The sequence below is a fragment of the Leptinotarsa decemlineata genome, unplaced genomic scaffold (assembly GCF_025532065.1).
Source record: "Leptinotarsa decemlineata unplaced genomic scaffold, Ldec_3_MD MMD2_tig00026314_RagTag_RagTag, whole genome shotgun sequence".
Lineage (NCBI taxonomy): Eukaryota > Metazoa > Arthropoda > Insecta > Coleoptera > Chrysomelidae > Leptinotarsa > Leptinotarsa decemlineata.
The window spans coordinates 12,595,856-12,622,227 of NW_027412684.1; the positions used below are offsets into that span (position 1 = coordinate 12,595,856).

At 35.4% G+C, this 26,372-nt stretch overlaps 1 protein-coding gene across 2 annotated transcripts in view; it reads right to left on the minus strand.

Moving 5' to 3' along the window:
- LOC111507405 (neural cell adhesion molecule 2) overlaps positions 1–18,713 on the minus strand; it is a 200,966-nt gene extending 182,253 nt beyond the window's left edge. Inside the window, exon 1 of one of the 2 annotated variants that reach the window (XM_074181524.1) lies at positions 18,492–18,713. The gene's annotated coding sequence lies outside the window, so the exon portion shown is untranslated. The remainder of the gene's footprint in view (positions 1–18,491) is intronic. The other variant, XM_074181525.1, reaches the window with a different exon arrangement.
- Positions 18,714–26,372: the final 7,659 nt, after the last annotated feature.

The window sequence follows — 26,372 nt, forward strand, 5'->3', positions numbered from 1 at the left end:
GTTATTCTGCATTATCAAGCCCAAGTTAACTTATATAATCGAAATCACACAAATATCTCCAACAAATAACACAGGCTGGACATGAAATTCATAAAATAATACTCAGAATCAAACATTGATAAAATTTGATAGTGCATTATTGAAGTGTGACTCCCTTGAAAACTTCTTGACTGAAACTAGGTCAGATTTTATTAGCTCAATTTGGTGCTTTTTCGAACTGAATAATCTGCTCAATATCCAGGCGAGAAATAAAATAGTTTTGCTTGCTATCACTGCCAAGACTATTTCCCCGATTAAAAATGTTCCTGATCGAAACAATCGGCCAGCAGCAATTGAGGCATGAGACAACAATTCACCAGGAGATGAAAGGACTAAAATAGATCAACGGAAAGAATAGAGATTTCCAGCGAGTAAGTGAAAGATAAAAAGAAAGAACATCGAGAGGAAAAGGCGTTTTAGTGACTGAATAGAAATGGACCAACGGTTATTTTTCTGGAAGGGAACGTTTTTCGACTTTGGTTTAATTTTTAACAGTTTCAGAATGATTTTTTGTTGAATTTCAAATGGATTTCAAAACCGTTTAATGGAAATTCAAGCAGACTAGATGGTTGTGTAGAAAATACTTGAATACAGTAATTAAATTTTTATCTCGAATAAAATTCGAATTATTTTTCAGACAATGCGAATTTGATTATTTTCGGTCTGAAACTCGCCAGAAATTAGTATCATTTGTAATGTCTTCCATTCTTCACCTTTCACGATAATTGGGGTCCTGATTGCTCTTGAGATCATGATTAGTGAAAATTCTGTGAGAATTGTTACTGTAAAATAGTAGTTAACCAGCAATTGAACTACTAGAATTTTCGACGGAGTATTCCAAATTCAAGTAACACATTATTGTGAGTTGTGTTGTTCACGAAACCACAACACATGTTTCACTGAACATTAGCTTTCTCATCTGTGTTCATACTGCCTGAATTCTATCTAATTAGTAATAAAGTAATTTGAATCGTAGACCTTCTTAATGACTGAAAAGTTCACCTGTTTTTAAGTATGAACTAATTGAAAATGTTCAAACTTCAGGAGAGAAATGTTACCATAATTACTAAAAATTCTGATAGTATTGAGTATTCCTGCTGTGAAACAATAGTCATCCAGCAATTAAACTATTGGAATTTTTGATATGGAGTATTCCATATTCGAAAAAATTTCATTGTTGAACGATATATTATTCTAAAAAAGGACAGTTCGAAGAAAAAAATTTGACTGATGAAATTTCAAAAGGGAAGGTCTCAATGGGCATTTTCTGAAGCATTTTCAATTTTCATACAACGTTATTTTCCATCAGCGCTTCCCGAAATATCATGTTCTGAAATCACATGAATGATTATAATTTACTGCTTATTATTTGAATGAAAGTGAATTATTGCTTTAGATCATATTTTAAGAAAAATGGTTAGGAGGACAAATTTATTTTAATAACTACAATTATATATTGTGATAGTGATAGTAAACGATGGTGGTTCCTTTGCGCTCATAGGAATAGTGTATTTTTTATCCCATCGGCTGAAATTGCAAAAAAAACTTGTCTTCTGCTATTTCTTGGAAATAACTCTCAATGTTCATTTACAAACAAAAGTTAACGATTCTCGCCCGTAAATAACCCACGATACTTCTAAATTACTCAAATCAAAAGTACTTCGTCTCATATATCATTCATCAAACTAACATGCACCCAACTAGATTCAAACACACTAGTTAATATTTTTTCTGAAGATCAGAATGAAACTTCAGAATGCTTGTAAACTTCGAAAACCTACGTTTTCCAAATAATGTGGTGGAGCGATATTATATAGAGCTGGGACCATGAAAGAATACACATGGGTCATCAATTCGTGCATCCGAAAAAGCCACAAACTGGCACATACTAAGGAAAACGAAATAATGTGGCTACTTCTCCGAACAACCTAAGCTTCCAATGAAAAGTTCCCTTTTTTTGAAATTCGCTTATCATCTGAAAACAGGTGATGATCGACTGTATTGCCAAACATGCGGCAAATTAATTGACTATTATAAGGAAACAAGTATATCTGAGGCACCAGTCAATCTGATAATGACACTGATGATCTTCAAACAAGACTCAACCTCTAGTTGTGTTGTTCACGAAACCACAACACATGTTTCACTGAACATTAGCTTTCTCATCTGTGTTCATACTGCCTGAATTCTATCTAATTAGTAATAAAGTAATTTGAATCGTAGACCCTCTTAATGACTGAAAAGTTCACCTGTTTTTAAGTATGAACTAATTGAAAATGTTCAAACTTCAGGATAGAAATGTTACCATAATTACTAAAAATTCTGATAGTATTGAGTATTCCTGCTGTGAAACAATAGTCATCCAGCAATTAAACTATTGGAATTTTTGATATGGAGTATTCCATATTCGAAAAAATTTCATTGTTGAACGATATATTATTCTAAAAAAGGACAGTTCGAAGAAAAAAATTTGACTGATGAAATTTCAAAAGGGAAGGTCTCAATGGGCATTTTCTGAAGCATTTTCAATTTTCATACAACGTTATTTTCCATCAGCGCTTCCCGAAATATCATGTTCTGAAATCACATGAATGATTATAATTTACTGCTTATTATTTGAATGAAAGTGAATTATTGCTTTAGATCATATTTTAAGAAAAATGGTTAGGAGGACAAATTTATTTTAATAACTACAATTATATATTGTGATAGTGATAGTAACGATGGTGGTTCCTTTGCGCTCATAGGAATAGTGTATTTTTTATCCCATCGGCTGAAATTGCAAAAAAAACTTGTCTTCTGCTATTTCTTGGAAATAACTCTCAATGTTCATCTACAAACAAAAGTTAACGATTCTCGCCCGTAAATAACCCACGATACTTCTAAATTACTCAAATCAAAAGTACTTCGTCTCATATATCATTCATCAAATTTAACATTCACCCAACTAGATTCAAACACACTAGTTAAAATTTCTTCTGAAGATCAAAATGAAACTTCAGAATGCTTGTTAACTTCGAAAACCTACGTTTTCCAAATAAGGTGGTGGAGCGATATTATATAGAGCTGGGACCATGAAAGAATACACATGGGTCATCAATTCGTGCATCCGATAAAAGCCACAAACTGGCACATACTGAGGAAAACGAAATAATGTGGGTACTTTTCCAAACAACCTAAGTTTCCAATGAACAGTTCCCTTCTTTTGAAATTCACTAATAGTAGAAGCCCCATGTTACGATTTCGGATCAATTTCTGCTCAATCAAATGCATCAGCAATTTATTGATCATTCTGAAAAAGATATTTACCTATTCTCGATTTTTCAACTTCACTGTCAATTTTAACTCCACAGTATGCCGAACATTAGACAGAGTCATTCCCAATTTGAGGTTAAAATTCATAATTACTACTATATAAGTCAAACTCCCGGACAATATATCCCATCTCCAGACAGTTGCTTGTGGTGTTCTACAAGGATCGGTTCTAGGTCCAATTCTCTTCTTGTTATATATTAACGACCTATTTAACGAGATCCACCACATACTTAGTTTTTGTAATCTTCTCAGCAACTTTACTTAGCGCCCTAGGAGCTAACTATGCATCGATATAGGAAATTGTGAATATCTCGAAAACGATCACTTTTAGCGTTGTTGAGGGAATGTACCTTTTTTACTCAAAAAAGGTGTGGGAATTAGGTTTTTTCATGAGAAGTACCAAAGTTCACTGTCTGCCCTCTAGATGTTACATGAAAATTAATACAAAATTATGATTTCCCGAGTCAAAAAAACCACGGGTACCAAATTTTGTGCAAATTTTGTTATTTTTTAGCGAACTAAAAAATTCAATTTCAACACCCTATATCTCCGAAACAAAGCATTTCCGGACACAAGTTTAAATAGATTTTTTTTCTTAACACTCTCTTAGGAATACCTCACTCGAATATTCCAACGTACTTATGTTACACCCTGTATGTTCATATTTCCAGCTGTTAAGCATTTTCAGTTTATTGATGAGAAGCGTACAAGTTAGAAATGATTTGTGTAAAAATTGAATCAAGTGCTCAAAAAATACTTGAAATGTTGACAGTGGCATACGGTGATTGTACTCCGAGTCAGAAAAATATTTACAAGTGGTACAAGCTTTCCACAGAAAGTCGAGAAGATGTGAATGACGACGCTCGCCTTGGACGACTCAGCACATCAACAACCGATGTCTATGTTGAGAAGGTGAAAAACATTGTTAAGGAGAATCGTCAAATCACTATTAGAGAAGTCGTTGCTGAGGATGTCGGCATATTGGTTGGCTCATGCCATACAGTTTTTTTGGGCATGAAACGTGTGGCAGCGAAGTTCGTTCCAAAATTGCTGAATTGTAATTGGAACATGGAACGGGAACTGGAATATACCGAGCGAATAGAAATTTAAACTACAGTTATCCGCTAAGACTATACACATCCGTGTTTCGTGCGGAAGTGTATGCTATCTTGCAGTGTGCAAGGCTTATTAAATTGAGACCTCAAAGAAATGAGCGGGTCAATATTTTAATAGTCACCAAGAGCGCACTAGGGGCTCTGACAAACCCGAAGGTGACATCAAAACTGGTAGTGGAATGCCATGAAGAACTGAATGAACTTGCAAACAGGAACATATTAACTTTGTACTGGCTGCTTGGACATTCAGGAATCACTTGGTCCTGAACCAGCTCTGGGGGTACCAAAATCATTGGTACGAAACCAGATTAAGGCATGGACCAATAAGAAACACACAGAGTACTGGACAAAAGTACCTGGCAACAAACACAGTAGAACCTTCATTAGGGAACCGTCCGAGAAAAAACCGAAGAACTACTTCAATATAGTAAGAATCGGCTCAGAATAATTACAGGGTTACTAACCGGTCATTGTCCGCTTAGAGGACACTTGAATGAAATAGGGCTATACAACGGAGACATCAGCTGCAGATTATGCAACGAAGGGATAGAAACAGCTCTACACATCTTATGCGAATGTGAGGCATTGAATCACAGGAGGCAGCCAATATATGGACGTACAAAATTACGTCCAGAAGAATATGACGAGTTTCCAACATGGAACCTGTACAAACTAGTACAGGGAACGAGACTGATGGAATGGGTGCCATGAGAAGATGAGAGAATAAACGCAATAAGCCTTGGAGACTTGGATCAAATAGACAAGTCAGACAGTTCCCTAGGAACCAAAAAACAAATCTTGAAGTTACGCGCCGCTTGCGAGAAGCAATACGAAAAAAACGTCCGGTATTATTGAATAATACGTAATAATACGTCCGGTATTATTGAAAAACAATTTACAGCTTTTGCTTCACTTGCTCACAAGTCATTGCTTGGTTGTATTTTTTTGACAAGAACAACACTGTAATCATGTCTCAGCCGCTGTATATACCAGATTTGGCCCCTTTTGACTTTCGCCTGTTCTCAAGATTAAAGAAACCCATGAGAGGAAGGCGTTTTGCAACAATTCAGAAAATAAAAACCGAATCGCTGAGAAAGCTCTAGGACACATCAGAACTGCTTAGAGGATTGGAAAAAATGGTAGCATAAATGTTCATCTGAGAGAACTACTCCGAACAGGACGATGAATTGAATAAATAAATTGAAACCGAAGAAACTTTTCAATAGAAAACATGTAAACAATGTAGACTGTGAAATGGGCAAAAATTCAAAAAAATTGTGAACGACTCAAGTTTATCCAGCCATTTCTCAGCGATTCACTGATGACAAGCTAACATTCAAATAAGGCGCTTCCTAGGATAGCCTCGTTTGTCTTTGATATTTGTGTCTTCGAAGGGGAGATATCTTTGCCTCAACTTATCCAGGCTCGAACTTTAAGGACAATTGAGTTCAGCAGTATATTCGTGGTTTGGCTGGTGTTGAATCACCGATGCTACCCTTCTGGACTTTGGTTTCATTTAGTTGCCTTCCAATGGAAGACAAAGGACAAATCTCGTTCAATGATCATTGTTGAAGCTGGCTTTGAACTGACAGGTTCTGGAGCCATGTTCGTCGTCTGTTATTGTTATTACTTTATCAAAAATCCTACTCATAAGATATCACATATTTATCCTTCGTTATGTTCAGTAGAAAGTAATCCAAAAGGAAATAATAGCAACAGCAAATGATAAAACATTTTCAAAACCTACTGTATATACAATGAAAGATTCTGTTTTATGAATATCCTGCGAATACAGTCGGTAGGAGATTTCATTATAGGAATTATAATAATTGGTTGAACATAGAGCTTGAAGTAATTCAAACTGAAATTCGGTTGGATTGATCAACTGTTGGAAGTACCTTTTGTTTCTTGATGGAAATGGTTTGTTTGAAATTAAACTCATGCTTCGTGCAGCGGCTGTGCATTTGAAATGTTTCATCGAAATAATGAGTTTCGATTGAGATATTTATATTTTTGAATATCAAATATAAATTGTTGGTATTCAAAGTGGAGTTTGGGTTGGAAGGTTGCTGCCCTATTTTCGAGATGTTTTGTGAGTCAGTGAAGTGTAGCAATTCGTTTTTTCATTTCCGTAACACATGGACTGAGAATTCACATGCCTGAGAAAGACAACTTGTTATTTTTTGTTCAAAATTGGCTTTATTCATTAACGTAATCTCCATCGAAAGCCATGCAATCATTTCAACTACAACATTTCAATCAGCGGCGGCTCGTCAGAGGAGGCAAGGGAGACTCAGCCTCCCCATGATTATCTTTTTCAAACGCTTGGGTATCATTACTTTACCATTAATTTCCAATATTAATACATAATATGCCCAAAAAAATCACTATCACCCACTACGTAGTACATACCACACTGTATCCTGCATCAACAAACATCAAACGCACCGCCCATGAATGAATAACGAAGAAACTATCAACCCGAAATACTAAATGCCATACGTTAATACGTTGCAAGGGAACCAAGCCTCCGACCGCTTTAAAAACACAAGCTCGGCGAGACCGATCCAACCAGCGACATACGTCCCGATTTGTAATTTTAGTTGCAGAAATTATAGCGTTAGAGGAGGCTAGCCTCCAGTTGGTCACCGTTAGTGTACGACTGCGTTGGTTTTTTATTTAATTATTCGGACGGGATGCCGTGACGGACCGGGACTGAAAAATATTTTGGTAAATCGTTTTAGTGTTTCTTGATAATATTTGTTATTTGTGTATAAAACAGGCAGTTTTGTATTTGGCAGTGCTTTTTGGTAATATTTTTAATGTGTTTTCAAAGTGTTTCCTTTCAATTTCGAGGTGTTTTCAGGTTTTCACTTGAAACTCTGGGAAGGCCTCAACCAAATTTGATTCCAATTAAAGCGTCAGATAATCGAAAAAATCGAAGATTTAATATTAGTTGCTACGATAAATGCGAACAAAAGTGAAATGAAGTAATTTCAATGTTGAAGAGTCTTTTGTATTTACAACCAAGAATCCATACATGCAATAAGCAGCTGTCAGAGTAGTGTCAATATGTTTATTGAAATAGAGGAATGAATCAACAATAACACGTAGAAGAGTGTGTTAGGACGCTCCAGAACTTGATTGTTTATGACGTAGTTATGTAAAAAAAGATATGTGAATACAGAGAACAAGCTTGAGCTGTTTTCCGAATCGACTTTGAAAAAACATTGCAATAACAAAAATATCTTAAAAAACAAATCGAAGTATACAGGGTGTCCCTGGACTTCCTCTTTTCCTCTCGGGAATGTATAGATGGGGTCAAAATATCACCAGTACTTCATGAAACTTTTTTTCCTGAAATCCTTCGTTACCAAGTAACGGGCCCTCGAAGTTACAAAATGAAAAATGTTTTTCTTTGATAACTTTTCAAGTGAATATTCAAAATCATCCAAATTTTGGTAATTGACTCAACAAATGAATTCCTTCGATGAGCTTTCATGCAGGAGTCAGTTGTTTTGCTACAAAGTCACGAACGGACTACCCCCGATGGTCCACACCCCAAAACTTTGAAATGACAGATATTTTTCAATATTTTTCAACAAATTAAGGTTACTTGGACAATTTTATGAATAAAAGTACTCGTGTGGAAAGTCGATCGGAGCAACGAGTCTTGATAAAAATGTAGTTTCACTCGACGACATCAAACCCGCTCGTCCACCATTATTTGAAATGAATAATTATCAAAACAGAAATAATAATGATAACGTTAATTCAACAACATTTATCCTGAGATGTCTACCATTATTCGAAAATATTAGTTTTTAAGGAAAATGGAAATGATAGGTAAAATGTTCATAACGAATTTTTATAATGCAAACACGTTTAACTAACGAAACTCAAGAGCCTCAAGAGCATACAGAAATGAAAAATCCGCTACAGAAACTGCTCGATATGACCACCTTCTCTCTCTATACATTTTTTTAGTCTGCGAAGACACTCTCTCTGTACTTGAAATAGCATTCCAGGGTCGTTTCTTATGGCTTCACAATGTAATGTTATTCTATTCAACAATGCATCTCTTGTGTAGATAGGTGTAGCGTAAACAAGGCTTTTTAGATGCCCCCACAGAAAGAAATCCAATGGATTTAAATCCGGAGACCGCGATGGCCATGAATATGGCCCACCTCTACCAATCCATCTATTGTGGAAAATATGGTTCAGATGGTCACGCACAATCAAACTAAAATGAGGAGGAGCGCCATCATGCATAAACAACATATCTCTTCGGGTTTGCAATGGAACATGTTCCAAAAGTCCATTCAAATCGTTCTGAATGAACTCCAAATAACGTTCTCCATTCAATCGGTCCTGTAGAACGAATGGTCCTATAAGATGGTTTCCTATGATACCAGCCCAAACATTCACGTTGAATTTCCGTTGGTGTTTGTTTGCAATATCCCATGGGGATTTTCTTCGGCCCATATATGGAGATTATGAGAGTTGATAACTCCATCTCTACTGAAACCTGCTTCATCAGTGAATAAAACTCGATTAATAAAAGTCATATCCTCTCTTTGCCTATCCATGAACCAATTGGCATATTCCAGTCGTGCTGGAAAATCTTGAGGTGTCATGGCATGTACCTTCTGGATGTGAAATGGGTGGAGCAGTTGTTCCCTAATTATTCTATGAATAGTGGACTTGGATGTATGGAACTGTTCCGATAGATTTCTGATGCTCATTGAAGGATCATCAGCGACGGCTTCCAAAATATTTTCCTCCAATACAACGGTACGTACAGTCCTAGGAGCGCCCTCACCACCTCGTTTTGGCAAAACTGTACCTACAATAATATCGAAATAAAACAACGTGCTCAAATTAATTATCAATTATTACATACCTGTCTCCCTCAAGCTGCGATAGACATGCTCGAATGTTTCTCTTGACGGTACCGGTCGATTGGGAAAATGCTCGGAATACAGACGACGAGCTTCTGCAGCATTACAAAATGCTCGTCCATAAAATACATGCATATCTGCATATTCATTGAATGTAAACTGTTCGGCCATATCAAAAAAATTCAAAATATCCTATAGAATATTGACAATACACTGATAGTCATATGACAACGCACCACTCAACAAAACAAAATCGCATTCCAGTTTCTCATTTTTTATCAAAACTTTCTAAAAGGTTTTTTTGTCAACATCTGTGAAAGAAATATTATTCCCTGGATATTTTTCACCTGATCATGTGCAGCCGTTTTTGTAGTTCATTCGTTTGCTTTTTATTAGTATAGTAAATATTTTTTCCGATGTGCGTTTTTTCAGCTAAATTTAGATTCGTGTTAAAGAATTTCTCCCATAAAATTATAATTATCAGTGAAACTCCTCAACAGTTTAGCTGTGAAGAAGAATTTGAAACATTCGAATGTTGAGTTTCATGAGATTCAGATAACTGATCAACACGAAACGTGATTATTCCACACGTATTATGCACATACAAAATATGGAATGAATTCGATATTTCATAGTAGAGTAGCTTGTTAGTTTAAAAACACCACGAATCTACAGAACTTGATATTTCTTTTGAAAAAATATCTGCTATCACAATTGTGACTTAAACTTCCATATAGGTACTGTACTTTTTGTTTACGACTTCATTTTAGCATACTTTGTATTATTCCTGTTATAAATGTTGTTGAATTAACGTTATCATTATTATTTCTGCTTTGATAATTATTCATTTCAAATAATGGTGGACGAGCGGGTTTGATGTCGCCGAGTAGAACTACATTTTTATCAAAACTCGTTGCTCCGATCGACTTTCCACACGAGTACTTTTATTCATAAAATTGTCCAAGTAAACTTATTTTGTTGGAAAATATTGAAAAATATCTGTCATTTCAAAGTTTTGGGGTGTGGACCATCAGGGGTAGTCCGTTCCTGACTTTGTAGCAAAACAACTGACTCCTGCATGAAAGCTCATCGACGGAATTCATTTGTTTAGTCAATTACCAAAATTTGGATGATTTTAAATATTCACTTGAAAAGTTATCAAAGAAAAACATTTTTCATTTTGTAACTTCGAGGGCCCGTAACTTGGTTACGAAGACTTTTAGGAAAAAAAGTTATATGAAGTACTGGTGATATTTTGACCCCATCTATATATTCCCGAGAGGAAAAGAGGAAGTCCAGGGACACCCTGTATAATGATAAATATAGCTAACACAAATTCACTCGAAATTGACAAGAGCTTAGCGATGAGAAGAAGTTTCAAGCGTTTTTCAAATGTCATTACCGTGTAGAGTCTGAAATCGCGGGGCATCGATATCGATAGGGATACCACAACACTTCAGAATTCCATTAATAAATTTCCATTTTCCAACGAAAACTTCATCATTCAGCAATACCATAAGATCATACAGAATGATAAAACCTCGAGTCCTTTAGAGTATAAAGAACCCGAATATATACGTCGATATGTGACAATGGATAGAACATGGCTCCATAATTTCACACCAGAATCGGGAATTTTTCAGGTGCCATTGAGCTCATTGCTGAGTTTGATACATTTTTAGAGGAACATTTTAAATTGTATACACACCCTGGTCGTGGAAATACCTCGTACTTATCTAAAACAATATATGGAGAAATTATATTATTAATTCAAAATAAAGTATTGCAAAAAATTTCTAATTTTTTTTTGGCGATTCTACACCTGACATTGCACATGTTGATCAGCTCATGATAATCATTAGATATGTACGTGATAACGGTGCAATTGTTGAGAGATTTTCAGAATCTGTACCAAATACTGGCAATAAGGCTAAATATGTTGAAGATGCTCTATTAAAATCTCTTGAAAATAATAGTTTGGACATTAAGAACTGTCAAGGTCAATATTACGATAACGCAAGCAATATTTCAGGTTTATAATCAGGAGTGCAGTTAAGAATTAGAATGATTAATCCATTAGCAGAATATATTCCTTGTTCTCCCCATTCTTTAAATTTAGTAGGAACTTGTGCAGCTGAATCCGTCACCGAAGCAGTCAACTTTTTTTCTACTTTGCAAGAACTTTATAATTTTTTACGGTATCAACACATCGTTGGGAAATCTTAGTGCAACATACAAGTTTAAGACTTAAGAGTCTTTCTCAAACTCGTTGGTCTGCTCGATATGATGTATGTTACGCGTTACAAAAAGAGTAACCTGGAATAATTAATGCACTGAACTTCATTGCACAAAATTGTGATGAAAAACCGACTACGCGATCTGAAGCTACAGGACTGCAGCGAAAATTACGGCATGTAGAATCTAATGCAGATTTATAACCTGTAGAACAAATTTATGGTTCTTTGGCGTTATTTCTTCAAGGGACAAACAATACTCTGAATATGGAGAAAAAGCAAAAGCACTCTCTGGAGTTCAAGTTTATTATCGTTATGATACGGGTCGCAAGAAAACCACAAAAATTCAGGCAGATGAGTCACGGGTGAATGAAACAGTTCCTTCATCTGATCACGAAAATTTTCGCACCAATGTGTGTTATCGAATATTAGATACCGTAAGCGTACAATTGGCCGGACGTCAATCAGAAGCTTTACGAAAGTAAAGATTCAACTGAATTGAAAAACCTTGCGAATGAATTAGTTAAAAAGTATCCCAATGATTTGGAAGAGACGTCAGGGAATGAATGTATTCATTTACAATGTCAGCTCAAAGAATCTCTAGAAAATACGGAAGATTTACGCTCTGCACAAGAAATTTACAATGTATTGCATTCTCGAAATCTTCGAGATGTTTATCCGAATGTCGACATTGCTCTACGTATTTTTTTGAGTATTCCTGCTACCAATTGTTCCGGAGAAAGATCTTTTTCCACCTTAAAAAAGGTTAAATCTCATTTACGCGCAAGTATGGGCCAAGATAGACTCAATGCTTTGGAATTACTGTCTATTAAAGCTCAACTAGTTCAAGAAATTGATTACGATGACATAGTTGATGCTTTTGCTCAGACAAAAGCCAGAAAGAAGAGATTTACAAATTGAGCAATACATTATTATTTGAGAAAAATGTTTATTATTATTATTTACTATGTTAGAGTTTAATAAAATTTGTTTTGTATTATTCATTAATTATATTTGAATAAAATAAAACCTTCATTTAATAACAATTGTGAATCAAAATATACAGAATTTTGTTGTTCAATAAGGGCGGCGTATTAGACGGGGCCTAGGGCGGCAAAATGCTTAATCCGCCACTGAACCCAAACGATTGTCTTCTGAGTGTATTGCACGTGGTTACTCGACTTCGAAGCGTGTGAAGACGCAACAGTCAACTGGCAATGTTATGGTACCAGTATTTTGAGATGCGCATGGTATAATATACATCGAATAACTTAAAAAGGGAAAAACCATCAACAGCGACTATTAAACAGCATTATTGAAGTATTTGAGAGACGAAATCTCGGAAAAATGGCCCCATTTGAAGAAAAAGAAAGTGTTTTTTATCAAGATGATGCAACGTGTTACACATTAATGAAAAATAGGGCTTCGAATTGCTTTTGCATCAACTATTCTCTCCTGATCTAGCCCTCAGCGATTTTTTCCTGTTCTCAAACCACAAAAAAAGTCACTGAAAAAAAATTGAGCGCCGATAACGAGGTAATCGTCGAAACTGAGGCCTACTTTGAGGCTGAAGACAAATCATATTATAAAAATGGTATCGAAAAATTGTATGACCACTACAATCGTTTTATCGCCCTTGAAGTCCACGGTATTGAACAATGAAATCAAATTTTACCTAAAACTCTTCACCCCAACTGTTTTATAAATATATTGAAACTTTGTTTTCACAATTTCTGAACCGTAATGGTAAAAGTTGAATCATTACGAACGGAAAGTCGTCTCTTCCTTGTCGAGACACCATTTCAAACTTCAGTACAGCGTGAAAGAACTTGCGTATCTGATTCATTTCCCGGTCCACAGTATATTTAACCTAGCAGGACGCTAAAAAGCGGATAAAAACTTCGAACAGTGTAAAACAATGAAGCTCGCTCAAAAACTGTCATTCTGCATATCTCGTGAGGGTTAATCCAGAAGCTGTGTGTGTGATTTATGTAAGGTTCGATTTTATTCGTTCATTAAAATGTAAACGCGTATGAAGCATACTGAATAAGTCATTTCGCTCTGAAAGCGGTTTTGAAATGGGAACGCATGTACACCTGAGTCTTCCCTTTGATCCTCGCCAGAATCCCGCAAATATCGACATTGCAATTTGGAGGAGGATTTGGCTATGTCGATTGGCAGTGCATCTTCTGTGAATCGTTTACGTGAAATTTGTCGTCAGGTTTTCATCCAAGGGGTTATTGCTATTTTCCTATCGATCAAAATGAGAATAAGGACTGAGTATCGGTTATTTCAGATGTTTTGTCCATTTTGATGTCTTGTGTTTTTGTAGCTCCATGTCTCAATAAATATTCATTCCAGTGTGTCGTGGTATCCTTTTTTTACAAATTTTATGTGTTTGCGTCTTTTTAGCTCTATTATATGATTAATGAATCGAAGAGGTTTTGTATTAAAGTGTATAATATATTAAAATTCTTGCAAAGCGCTTTCGACTTTTGTCATCATCAGTGCTCACCTGAAAGTAAGTGATCTAGTTGAAACTTACTTTCAGGTGAGCACTGATGATGACAAAAGTCGAAAGCGCTTTGCAAGAATTTTAATATATTATACACTTTAATACAAAACCTCTTCGATTCATTAATTCAAATAAGTGTATTCAGCTTTTCCAAATCCTTCTATCATATGATGCCTGCTCAATCCACCAGTAATGTTTTGCAGTGGCTGAATGAGAAATTAGGAAGTAAATGGTTACGCCACGATGACTTCCTCTTTTCCTAGATCTAACAATACAGGAGATTGCGGTAATGACGATGTTACGATTGCGCACGGCTGGTGTAAACATCGAAGAAGGAATGTGTCAATTGAAGCTAAGCCTATGGCGAGAAGCGCTTACTGCGCAACCTCTTCTGCCCTACAAAATGCAAATGAAGAGTCAGATGCTACAAATGCAATACGCATATATACAGACAGCTCAAAAACCAAAGAAAGCTCAGGATGTGGAGTTTACTCCAGATAACCAAGCCTAAGGATTGAGTGGGGAATGGGAAAAAATACCAGCGTGGTTCAAACGGAACTAGCTGGTATCTCAATCGTCACAAAAGAAATAAACAGGGAATAAATTTCAGGCAGACATAATAATCTGCACTGATGGCAGGCAAGTCCTATTGGCCTTGAACAGACAACGTGTTAGCTCAGGGCTAGTACTAGAGTGCCACCAAGATGTTGCCAAAGCCTCGGTAGATAATAATATTATCCTGAGGTGGGTTGAAGGGCACTACAGGAGTAAAGTTATTTGCATTGCCGACTCGTTAGCCAAGGAAGAGGCTGGAATAAGAATTTTGGGACCCAAGGCACCTACGGCCTGATGACTTCGACAATTGCGGAACTAGCCAAACATCACACCCATGCTCAATCCCTAAAGAGGATGCAATCTTGCCAGGATCCCCCTGGGCGACCCTGGGAAGCTGGCGCCGAAAAAATATCCGGCGAGGACCAGGAAGAATTTACGCTTGACAGTAGGATTTCTAACTCGCCACTGTCAACTAAGGAAACACCTTCATAATATGGGGCTAATGGACACACATCTATGCAAGATGTGTGAACAGAAAGATGAAACTGTCGGGCATGTCCTATGCGAGTTTCCGGAGTTATCGTCAATAAGAGAGTGTGTGTTCGGAGGGTTTCGACCTACACCTGCAGATATAAAGGAGATGTCTCCCAGAGACCTGTCCAGCTTCTTGGAAAGGACAGGATGAACGATGACCTAGGAGGACAACTCCTCAAGAGGATGTACAATGGGTCACATGTGGCCTAAGTGCTGTGGGCCCTACACTCACCCTTCCTACTCTATAGATACATTATTTTCCTCATGAGGGCATTTGAAACAAAACATGTGAAAATATCATTATTTCAATAGTATTGGAGAGCTTTAAATTTTCATAAGTTACCGTTGCAAGATTATTTCTGTCAGAATATCTGTCAGCGATCTGGTTTAGGTGAATTGTAAAAGTGAAATCAGATACATAGAATGCGATCATGGGTATTTACCTATTTCATTTTATTATAGAAATTTGTTTTGTGTTTTTTTAGTTACTGAAATGACTTTGTACGATCGAATTGATGGGGTTATATTTTTAGGAGTCATTAATTTATTTTTTTTTTGGGAAAGAAAGTTTTTGGCTTTCTACTACTCCATCTTGATACAAAAAAAAGGATGAGGGAATCTTCCAAAGAAAGGAAGAAAGTAATCAATTTGAAAATGAGTCTATACATGTATGTGTAGATCATGCAAAGAAGTAACTTTCAGACTCAAACTGAAAGAAAGTCCTCCTGAAACAGCTACTTTCATATTAACATTGAATTACACGAAAGAAAATAATTCTTTCGAAACAAATACTACTATATGAACACTGAATCATACAGAAGATACTTTTCTCTACTCAGTTTGTATTTCAAACATTCGTTGTGGAATAAAAATCAGATATCATTCACATGAGTTCTACTTTGAATGAATGGTAATAAATTGCACTTACATGGACCACTGTCACCCTCACTGGTATACACCGATGTTTCGCCTTAAGACACTTGCCCCAAAGCTTATAGTAAATACACATAATTCATTCATTAATGACGATTTTTTAATGTCACGGAATAAGCTTGATCTGCTTATGTCATCGATGACATCGTAATGACATTCATTCACCTATTTGATTCAATCCCAGCCAAGAGGAATCTCATTTGAATTGAAGGAGTTATATTTTTAGGGGTGATGAATTTTTGGGAAAGAAAGTTTTTGGCTTTCTACTACTCCATCTTGATACAAAAAATAAATAAAATATAACAAGATGGAGTAGTAGAAAGCCAAAAACTTTCTTTGTACGATCGTTTTGATGAACTTCATAAGACTTTGAAAAAATAATTCTATAGTTCAATTCAGAGTTTCCTCATATGCATGTTAACAAAAGTTAGGTTTCTGCTCAAATATGTTCAGAAAAAAAAAAGTTTTGGCTTTCTACTTCTCCATCTTTATAGAAAAATTGTGGGAATCTTCCAAAGAAAGGAAAAAATCAATCGATGTAAAGATGTAAATAACATGTCCATCAGTGATGATGACAGTGTTCCATGTAAGTGAAATTTCAACTTTTTCATTTACTATATCGTGTAGCAATCCTGTGAATGATATCTAGTTCAATTCCATAACGAATGTTTGAAATTCAAATTGAAAAGAGAGAAATGTTTTTGTATAATTTAGTGTTTATATAAAAGTATTTGTTTCCAGAGTATTTCTCTTTCGTATAAATCAATGTCTATATGAAAGTAGCTGTTTGTAGCAGTTTCTGTCAGTTTGTAGCAGTTTGTGTCTGAAGTGTTAGATCTTTGCATGATCTACATACCTCTGTTTAGAGTCACTTTTTCGTAATTGATTGTTTTCTTCTTTCATTTGAAAGATTTTCACATTTTTTGTATAAAGATGTAGGAATCACACGTTTAAAGGTATGATCTCATTATTCCTTAGCTAGCACTGGTTTCGACTTTTGAGAGTTGTCTTTCGTAGGCACGCTAAAACTGGTCAACGGAAAAGCAGATTTTAACAGAAGTAGAAAGTCAAAATCTTCCTTTTTGCAAAAATTAATCTCTCCTAAAAATGTACCACGTTTAATGTTCAGACAAGTTTTGAAATTCAATATTCTTCCTAATTCGAATAAAAAAAATCATATTGAATAATGTATGAATCGTGTTTATTTAAAAATTCAGAGTGTACTTTTCTTTTGTATAAAAGAGGTGAATAATCCTGAGAATATATAAGTATAGAAAATATTCCAATTTCTTCTTCTGAAGAGAGGAAATTAGTAATGAAAATAGGAAATTTATTCCAATATACTTTTTCATTATCAAAATGAAAAAATTCGTTTTTTTTGGCAAAAATTCAGTAACAATCGGAATTTTTTCCCTCATATATATATATATATATATATATATATATATATATATATATATATATATATATATATATTTATATATTCGGGATACAAACAGAAAAATCCACTACAGTAACCACATAATTGAATTAATATTAAATTAAAAGTAACCTATAATACACATGTATATAATGTCTAAAAATAAAGTATGAATTAGAATTAAATACAATAATAGAAAACATGATTAACAATTATTACTACATATATGAATGAGTTATAAGTAATAAAAATAAATTTTAAAAACTTTTTTGGCCGCAAGCAACGATGTATTAAAAATATCGAAGTATTTTGCAAAAGTATCACTCAATTTACATAGAGCGACATCTATGTCAATGTTCTGCGAACAGTTCGTTCTCTTAAAGCGTAATATGAATGATTCATGTGCTCTTATTGTTTTATTCGGAACAATCAAGCAAATCATTGATAATAACGATTGACAATTTATTTTGTTTGTTATAATTTTTTGTAAAAATAAAATAAATGATATGTTACGCCTATGTGAACATCTTGTTCAAAAGCAACGAGTTCAAAGGCAACAGAGTAATAAAGAAATTTAACAGTTTTTACTATATATGATCACACTGTATATCAATAAATAAATTCCATTACGTTTCTCAAAAATCATTGTTCTTCATTGAACCTGATGTTTTTCTTAATTGTGGACGGTGTTTCGAACCAAAAAGTCATCGAAAGTCGTTAAAACCTTCACAAAAAATATCATTCAGATAATATTCCCGACAGAACATTCGTAACTGAAATACTGTGACCTTTCGTCATCATTCAAACGATTTTACAGCAAAAATCACCAGACAAAACCTTTCGAAAACACTTCAAAAATTATTTCGAAACTTCGTGAACAGTCGTGAACATAAACCAAAACTTCAAGTACTTGCCAGCAAATCAACTCACCATTACGTTCCTAATTAACCCTCATGAGCACCACCGGCATAATTTGCGTACAGTTCAAATAGTGTCACCTCACCAACGGAACTTTATTAGCCGAAAACAGGACGAAAAGTCGTGCAGAGCGGATCTGATGTTGAAGGATGCTGGAGAGCGGAATGATCGCGGAGCGCTGTCGGAAACTAACTGGCGCCGCATGGACCCATTTGGAGTTGGCGACGCTCGAGAGCAGTTTGTTTTGCATCGATCTCGTATGGGCCATGAGTCGCGTTTCTTTGATTTTGGAGTATTGCCTGTTGTTGACCGAGTTAGAAGGACCGTGAGAAGTTCATTTGTCTGATGATACCTTGATCTGATTGCCCTTGTCCTATCCAGAGCTGTTGGCGCAAGCTACGAAGAAAACTGTAAAAAGAATTTTCCAAAGTTATCCCCAGTATGGAATCCATATAGAATTTTTCTTCAAATTAAAAAAAACCTTTCGTCACACACTGTCTTCCGACAGACCGAGTCTCTGCATAGGATGCTTCAAATGACAGTAACTTGTAAGAAGGCCTGTTAGACATCGTAGTTTATCCCTACTGTAGTCCAAAAACTGTTTGGTATCAAGCTCCGAAGGGTGAATTAACTCTTATTGTCAAAAAACTGCTACACTGTTGAGGCTAAGATTTCTGCCTTAGTGCGGCAAGCCGGTATGATTTTAAGATTCGAGAGTAGGGAGAACCTCATTCCACCAAGGACTCCAATAATCAGAACAACAATCTTGACAGAGTGATCTGGATAGAATCTGCGGAGTTCGAAGAGAAAATCTCGATTTTTTTTCCGTTTTTCCTCCTCTTTTCTGACGATATTTGTCTCGCCAGGAGCTAAAAACTCCACGACAAATATCGTTTTGGTCTGGTGGTATAGAAGGACTACATCAGGCTTATTAGCTTGTATGAGCCTGAGGGTGGGGAACGAATAGTTCCAATAAATTCGGCACTTCTCGTGCACTTCTCGTGCTGCTCCCCCCGGAGCGTAGGGCAACACCGGTGTCTCGTCAATACCGTAAGAGTGCCGTAGATGGTAATATAGCACTCTTAGGGCCGCGTTATGTCGATGGATATAGGCCGAAACCGCATATGCTGGACATGCTGATAGCAAGTGCATTAGGGTCTCGGGCGCCTCGCGGCAGGCCCTGCACCTTGTGTCAGGAACCTCTATACCCATCACGCGACTGCGGTAGACTAAGGTGTTGAAGACACCATCCTGGCAAGCCATGATGAACCCCTCAGTTTCCGACTTCAGCCCACTCGACCTGAGAAAAGCGAACGTCAGGCGCTTTGATAAGTCAAGGTCTCCAATGTTATTGAAGAAGACCCCATGCATTGGCATTATTATTATTATTATTATTATCATCATTATTATAATGCAATAGGTATTGGGAGAGCTAGATAAAAATGACTGAGATATTCAGAACTGTTGTGGTCAAGGATACGACAATGGTGCAAATATGGTAGGCACGAATAGTGGAGTTGAAACTTGAATATTATTATTATTCACACTTTGCGGTTGTCATAGCTGAAATCTGTTGTTGGTAGACGCAGCAAATTCTTCGGTGACAGCAAAACCATTTTTTTTTTTTCATTCAGAAGATTTTTAGCTGTTTCAAGTTCCAGCGATTGCTAGAAAATAATGAAAGATTAATTTAAACTTACTGTAAACCCTTTATCAGACACAAGATAGAAAAACAGATTCTAGGCGATAAATGCCGTATTATTGCAATTTGATGATGTTAAATGCATAGAAAACCTACAGAACCAAACGATACAACCGAACACACTCAGTGATTGCGATTTCGTTACAAACGAAATGTTCAGTTTGGAATTTATCGCATGAGAGTTATTAACGCGTATGTTAATACCATAAGCAAATTATGACATTGCTCTTGAACATTTGCTACAAGAAGTTCAATTCCAAGCATTCACTGAATCTCCTAGCAGTTCTAGGATTGTCTGCTACTTATGAGAAAGCGAATAGACTGGAGGGGAATGCTTCAAAATTGTATGTCTTCCATTTATCATCGCCCCTCCCAACGACTACAGCACCATCTACACATCTCTGCTTGTTGCTATCGATGAGTGTAAAGCAGTGGGCCAGAAAATCTGCATAGTAACATTCGACCAGCCTAGCCATTATTTTGGAAATCCCGCGATGTGGTGGCCAATCAGTCTATTCCAATGTAACCGTGAGATTGGGAGGATTTCATCTCCTGATGTCCCTGGGAGCTATGGGATCGATCACGGCAGGGAATGGGCTGAAACAGCTGTTCAGTACAATCTATGCTGGAAAGAGAGTTGAAAAGATAGTGCCTGGTCATGCGTATGCCAGAGCTGTCCGCGCTCAGATACTCTCTCATGCTGCATTGGCAAAATGTGGCAAGTTCCAATTTTTGGGGCTTATTGAACTCTTCAATTACTGATTCATAACTTTCAGGGAGGAAGTAGGCAATTGGGATTGATGGTGTAGCGCTACAGCACTTTGAAAATGAGTTTTTACCGGAATTGGAAAAAAAAACATTTTTTGATCATCCGTAAAAACTTTCCTAACCGATTGATTTTGAATTAATTTCTTTTTATCAACGGGAAATTTTGTTTTCTTCAATCTAATTCAAAATGACTTTTCACTTAAGATTGACCGTATTCGAATAATAGGTGAAAAACTAAAACAAGTCCAAAAATTTTGCAGTTTTTCGGCCACCAAAAATTTTCTATAACCTCCTTGAGGTCGAAAACTTGGATTTGACATCACTAAACATATGTAAATAGCATACTGGAACTTCATTGACTTGTGAATTTTTAGTTGCTAAAAGTACCTGCCGACTGGACTATTTATTGTGACTGGATCAAAGAATATCGACAAACTAGCTTTGAAAAATGCTTGTCCGACGCTCGTTAGTTTACTCAGAAATTCAGTTGTGATTTGCCAAACGATTTCAATAATAGAAAGATAGCTAAAAATAAAAGGATGCTTGATAATGAAGGCACTGATCACCTTATACAGTCTGCCAAAAGCCGGTATGAAACAGATTTTATCAATACCATAGTTGATTCTGTGACAAGCAATGTCTCTTTTTACCATCTGGATGTGAGGTTTGTGTCTTTGGATAAACACTTTGAAACTTTTGGTTTTCTCTATGACCTGAACCCCAAACTTGAATCCAAGAGAGCAAACTGTCAAGATTTTTTCACAGTCCTGCAAGAAGGTGAGAGCAGTGACTTTCTACCCCACGAGTTATATAAAAAACTAAAAGATATGATTTACCAAACTCCATTAAAGAAGTAAATTGGCAGTGTTATCCATTGAAGCAGAGCATCACAGATAAATGACGAACCAATAAATTAGGGAGTTCAGTAAAACTAAAAGTAGAAAAATTTTTTGTCTCCTATTAATTTTTTCTTTTTACCCCCAACGCAAAAAGAGAGGTACAAAACTTTGACTTGTGTATGTGTGTGTCTGTGGCAGTGTAGCTCCTATAATAGTATACCCATTTTAATTAATAGCTTATTCATTTAATAATTAATTTTGTCGGGATGATTTCAGATATGTTTCATGGAAATCGCTCTAGGCATTTCCAAGATCATGAAGAGGAATTATGCATTTGATTATGGTTAGCAAAACATTCACTTGACTGGAGAATTTTCAGGAGAATGTACAATAAAATTTTTACTCTAACTTGATGCTGCGACCAGAACAGTCTGCTAAGTACCAACTCCTTGACAACTCACAGCAAAATTTGCAATTGCTCACAAAAATTTTTTAAACAGTGGAAGTGAATAAATTCAAAAAATTATATACAAATAGTGTTGCATGGTTATGGAATGGAACAACCGGAACCCAAATTGAATTTTTCATCTTTTCATACTCCAAATTGTATATAAAAAAATATTTTCAAAAATTCTGATTTCCAAAATGGGGATCTATTCCAAGGCTTCTCAAAAATAGACTAAAAAGTGATTTTCGTGTGATTCATTATTCATATGAAAGTAGTTTTTTCGAATTTTTTTTTTCAGTTTGTACTTTGAAGAATCATCTATGTAAGAGCGACATATCTTCAAAAAAGTTTCAATTGTAGTCATTTTTTTGAGAAAATTCCCATTAGGTACTTTCTCAAACTAACCCACACGAATATTCAGTTATTTTTGGAAATTTTTGCTTTTCTCACATATTTTGGATCTGTCAACATTTTTTCAGACTATGGAATCACAAACATCCATTATGAAATCGACTCCTTGTTACGTCCATGGTAAACGAGCTAACGAACCGTCGCTGGCATTAAACAATGTAGCCTGCGTGCAGATCGCTCCTCAAAAAACTGCCAAATGTTATCGCGACCGAATCAGCTCGAAGATAATAATTCAGAAGCGAGGAAAGCAGTAGAGGAATAAGTACGATGATAACAAATTGTAGAACAAATTAATTAGGATCCCACGCATAAACGTCATATCAGACCACAGCAACCTCTATCGTTTAAAGACTGTCATATTATCCTTACAAAAAAGTTCATATTCCACCAACAAAAATCTGACATTTTCTGCGAAACACCATGTATTCGAGAATTGTTGTAGAGAGAGAACCTTAACTCCACACTTAATTAGATCGAAAACATCCGTCAGCTCTTACAAACTGGTAATTTTGCTCGCACGTAACTCATTCCGATGATTCATTGCCAGAGGAAGTGGAAAACCTGATCCGAATATTCATATTAAATGAATTTTATAGATAGAATCTCTGGTGAAATCTCTCTCGAGTAGGGTTGAAATTATGCTTTTTCATTCCGCTTAGCAATTCTCCCAGCTCTTTCGCTTTGTTTTGTATAATGAGACTTCGTATATTTAATGGGGAGTATTTTAGGAATAATGATTCGATAATTAAATTAGAAAAACTCGGAAAGTCACTTTCCATGGACGAGGTTTTCGTGAATTTTTGGCTATTATGGATTCTTTGTAAATTAAAAGGCTATTGATCCAGATTCTTTGTTTTCATGGCTTTGAATCGACTTTATTTCAGCGTCGATTATTTGTTTAGGTAGTTTACTCCTCCGCAGAAAACTTTCACCTCTTTCATTGAATGAAATTGTAAAAAAAAAACATTTTCTAAGTAGTTAGAACTATGCAAGCATATCATACAAAGCCATATCAAAATATTCATGTACTCGTAATTTTCTGTGAGAAGTTACCTTGTGCACTTTTGCTGCTACTCCTAATCCTTACATCTTATCTCGTGATACATATTGAAACAACTGACTTCTAAGAGCTTTGTGTCATAAAATACTTCGTTGAATCGAAAAAACTCAATTATTATAAAAAGACAGCATCTGTTAGAGAATGAAACCTTTTTCGTATAGTCCAATAGAGATACTAAACCTTGACAATGGGTACAGATGAATTCCACAGATTCTACTTCGGATTTACTCCTAGTATACCGATTGTTTTTTTGTTGAATTTTGTTGAGGAAGATCAGTTTGATCTTCCTCTTGAAGATGATCACTTGGTGATCGAAACACCTGTCGAGGTGTTGAAATAACGGTTTGGTGTTGGGAAAAAAATCCGTCAATACTTTTTCGGAAAATTGATATAGTTTATTCTTGGTTCAAATTCAATAACATTTGGTTGTTCCACCCACTAGAACTTTTTCTAGTGAAAAAGATACGGCGAAAAAACAATGTGTCATAATATATATATATCGATAATCATTATGAGTCCATTCTGTACAACACATAAAAACAGAAAAAAGTCATGGTAGTAATTCATTCGGCCACATTTTCCAATAACGAAAACAATAGTTTTATCAACTGAATTAACCACATAATTCCAGTGATGTTGTTCACTGTATATTCATTTCATAAAATGTTTTATTCGTTCATTTTGAATGATCATCCGGAAGTGACCAACAAAAATTAATTATATTGTATCAAACAACATTCATTTCCGCGCAAAATATACAATTGCATTGAAATGCGTGTTGATAATACCGTTTCCGGAATTTATATGATTGTTTATGCGTTTAATTACTCACTAGATGAATGATATGTTTTTATTCGTTTTAATTCAATTGCAATTCATGTAAATATTATTCCGTTCGGAGAAATTGTACTCCAATAGCTTTTTTTTTCAATTGAAATCAGGAAAGGAATGGGTATATTCCCAAATCATGATTTCCAAAATTATTTTCAATTTTTGAAGAATCTTTCAGGTTACCAAACCCAAATAAATCATGATTTTCTATATTCCAAGTGGAACTTCTCAATTTGGAAATTGAGAAGTTCTTCTAGAACTAATAACCCTTGATCTTTATTTACTTGTTGATGAACTGAATCTTTAACAAAATATAACGAGAAAACGTGAACCTGCCTCCATATTACCTTTCATAGTGTCACATCATCTTCTGCATATAGATTGTTCCTGTTTTTACTTGGAAGAGTGGTTTTTTATTTTCTCTCTCTACAAAATTCCTGAACAGTCTAGAATTTTCCAGAACACCCCGGAATGTTGTGGAATGTTTAGTAATAGTCTGGAATATTTGGGAGCATCTTAGATCATTGTAGAACGATCAAGTAGGATTAAGATAGTAATAGTAATAGTAGTAGTAGTGAAAATACACAAAATTACATGGAAGATTCGAATATTTATCATAAAACTCGGACAGATTATAAATAGTATTCTCTAACAAAAAAAATTCGTATATTTTCAAGAATTTCTTCATGTTTTTTTTGTTGTGCTTCATAAGCATTGTAATTCATTGAATATTTTCATGCCTAACTGCGAAGGAGCATTTGATGAAATAATGTATTTACAAAATGACACATAATAATCTTTTTTTGTTCACTGTCTCTGAAGTGAATTTGAATTCATTTTTGTTTTCAAATATATGTGAACACATTTCTAAAATTGGAAGAGATGGCAGTGTTAAAACACTTTATACATGCGATTATTCGAATCAACTTCTGAGCTATAAAAACATCAGAAAACAATGTGGAATAACCCCAAATGCATGTACCATATCTGAGACAAGAATTAGCTTAGCTATTATAGAAGTAAAAGCAACTGATTTTTCTGTAGATGAGGCGTATAGTCCTTATTATGTATGCAAAACAATTTATTTCATTTATTACGATCTGACAATGAGGTTTACGTCTATAGCTATTCCAAAGAATTTCGTAAAGTTTACATTTTTTTTAAATTGAACTATCTGTCTGATTTTTTATTCGCGTCAAGGATGAAAACGAATTGAATCAGTTTTTTCTGGATTGGAGAATAAAGCATTGAATTCATACCAGCTGGATAAATTCTTCAGAACAATGTCACGCTTTGATTTCAGGATGTCATGATTTTTTCCTGATATTATTGAGATGTATCATCTGCATACATAACAAAGAATGCTTCATCGATCTGTGTGTCCATTTTATTTACATATAAGGGTAATAAAAATTAAATTGGACCCAGCGCCGACCCCTGGGCTATGCCATTGGACAGTAAATGATTCTGAGTCTTGTCCTAACAACGAATATCAAAATGCACCTACCACCTGAATGGGGTTGGCCGAAGTGATATACACTGTCCGCCACTCGCGATGGAACACCCCATTTTTACGGTAAAACATATTAGGGGGCAAAATAACCTCAAAATTCTTTCAGATTCGTGATCAGGACTACCAACTTACTACGATTACACTTTTTTCCTGGAAAAATTTCAGTCTTGAAAAATCCGATTTTGTTTCACTTCTCATGGAAACACCCCCGTATCTTCCGTAATAATTGAAGTAGTTTTTTTTGGTTTTGACATCAAAACATGAACGAAATTGTTTAGGAGAAACTCGACTTTTGTTTTCACATAAATAATTTTTTTTATT